At 39.8% G+C, this 2,500-nt stretch overlaps 1 long non-coding RNA gene across 1 annotated transcript in view; it reads right to left on the bottom strand.

Moving 5' to 3' along the window:
• Window positions 1–97: 97 nt before the first annotated feature.
• LOC122761508 overlaps window positions 98–2,500 on the bottom strand; it is an 81,374-nt gene continuing 78,971 nt past the window's right edge. Inside the window, exon 4 of the long non-coding RNA XR_006358559.1 lies at window positions 98–294. This is a non-coding gene — a long non-coding RNA (uncharacterized LOC122761508). The remainder of the gene's footprint in view (window positions 295–2,500) is intronic.

The following is a 2,500-nucleotide window of genomic DNA, read 5'->3' as shown; positions in this document are numbered from 1 at the left end:
GATTTTGATTTTTTCGGGCCTTAATGTTCGTGGCATACACCTGTGATTGAAGGAAAACAGTGCTGCACACACACACACACACACACACACACACACACACACACACCACACACACGCGCACACACACACAGAGCCGTCCGTCATCGTGTCGGTGCAGAGGTGGCGAGAGGTGACGCAGGGGAGCGATTAGTCATATTCAATTTACATACGGCTGTCACGGCGTCCTCCAGGCTCGCCGCTGATGTCATACGTGCGTGGGCGTGGACGCACTCATGTGGACGGGAAGACGTCTCACTGTCATGGAGGAGGAGAGGGGAGGAGTTAAATCAGTGTATCATTTGTTTTTTTTAAATAAAATTAAAAATTAAAAAAACAATAATGACTTATTTCCATCTGACGTAAGTTGCGTGACCCGGAAGTGACACTGTGACAGGGGGAGGAGCTTCAACGATCATAAAAGTGTCTGCAAATCAACAAATAAATAACATTTTCATGCTTTGATGCAGAAAGTTTACAGAAAGTTTGACAACACTACACTGAGTAATATTTTTAAAAGTCTTTTTTCAGGTGTGGCACTTTGCAGACGGTCCCTGCGCTCCTACACACACACACACACACACACACACACACACACACACACACGTTTCCTTTAAATGTTACTGATCACGGTTTAAGTTTAAATCTGTACGTGAATAACTTTGGAGCTTTGAGGTCACGTGACTTACGTTACACGGAAAAATCAAAACTGGACGAAATGGAAACGCTCACACGAATGAAAGAATGAATGATTCATGGATTGAGTTGATCCTGTGGGAGTGACATCACTGATGACATCACTGATGAACACGTGCGGCGTTTATGTTTAAAAATGATGTGAAATGTAACTTTAATTTCTTTTTTAAAACTATTTTTATTTTATTTATTTTTTATTTACATTGATACAAGTAGCAGTTGACATGCTAGCTGATAGCAACGTGAGCTCTCTCTTCTGCGACTGGATCCATGACTAAGTGACACCTAATGCTAACTGGACACCTAGCATGTTTAGAAACCAGCTGGTTAATGAGGCTAGTTGACATAGCCTGTTAGCTTAGCATGTTAGCACAGTCAGTAAAACAGCCCAGCTAGTTAAGATAGCTAGTTAGCATATACCTAGCTTGATACCACTGCAATTTAATGTATGATCTAGCTTAATCGCCTTGCTAATCAACCTAGCATGTTAACCTAGCCTTGTGTAATGGCCTCACCTATAGTGTTAGCTTAGCTTGACAGTCTTGCTTGATAGCATGGGTAGATAACCTAGCTTTATTTGTTTGCCTATTAAATAAAATATTAGATTAGCTCAATAGCCTAGCTCGATCACAACCCTGTTAACTTAGCTCGATGCTATTAACCTAGCATGTTCCCTTTTACATTACAACACATGTCATTTAGCAGACGCTTTTGTCTAAAGCGACTTACAATGGAATTGAGTACAATGAGCCAGGGGTGGAGTCGAACTTGCGACCATGATATTTTTCACACACAGGGTACCAGTTTAAACCACTGAGCCACTCCACCCTCTCTTAGCTTGTTAATGTAATCTTGAGTAAGGGCTTTGCTTGTTAACATAGCTAGTTTGCCTAGCTTGAACCCTTGCTTGATCACATAGCTTGTTAGCTTAGCCACATAGCCGTGCATGGTCACTTAGTTTGATGTCCTAACTTGATAGCGCTGTTATTAACCTAGCATCACAGTGTTGTGTGTTGATAGCCTTACTTGTTAGCATATTTAAACTAGCATGCTACATTGACATAAATCTGTATTTAGGTGAAAAAAAAACACATTTTAACAAAAATATTGAAATGGCCGTGAACTCCAACAGAGGTCATCGCTCAGTTACTCTCAGAGAGGAGAAAGTGGGCGGAGTCACGACAAAAACACGCTAAAGATTGACACGTTCACGCGGCCCGTGAGCGCCGACGCCACCCACACACACACACACACACACACACACACACACGGAGGGGCCAGGAGTTCAGGTTACCACGGCGACTCATGTGTGGATCTGGTCGACAGAATGTGAGAGCGTGAATAACTGTTTTAACACACAGCTGCACAGTGTGTGGTCTGTGTGTGTGTGTGTGTGTGTGTGTGTGTGTGTGTGAGATTATCTATGCATTGTTTCTGCAGTAAAGTCAAATAACAAATGTCTTTGTGTTTTTAAAATAACTTTAAACGACTTCATTCATTAAGTACACGTTCATTTGTTTCCATTACTGCAAATGTACTGTATGTATATATGAATATTTAATCATATAAATGAGCAAACTTTTTTCTTTTTAGTTATTTAAGTATTTTTCTGTAAAGTTAGTTTTGTTTTTATTACATTACAATATTTTTCTTCTGTTTTCTCAGGTTTGGAGAATGTTTTTTTGAAGTCATAATTTTATAACATTAAAACTTTTTTATTCATCTTTATGATGACAAATCTATTTTTAAGAATTTCAAGTTTGTACAT

Source organism: Solea senegalensis, unplaced genomic scaffold (assembly GCF_019176455.1).
Source record: "Solea senegalensis isolate Sse05_10M unplaced genomic scaffold, IFAPA_SoseM_1 scf7180000014762, whole genome shotgun sequence".
NCBI classification, from domain to species: domain Eukaryota; kingdom Metazoa; phylum Chordata; class Actinopteri; order Pleuronectiformes; family Soleidae; genus Solea; species Solea senegalensis.
Note: the sequence above shows the minus strand (reverse complement) of the source record. Positions and strands in the feature narration are given on the sequence as shown.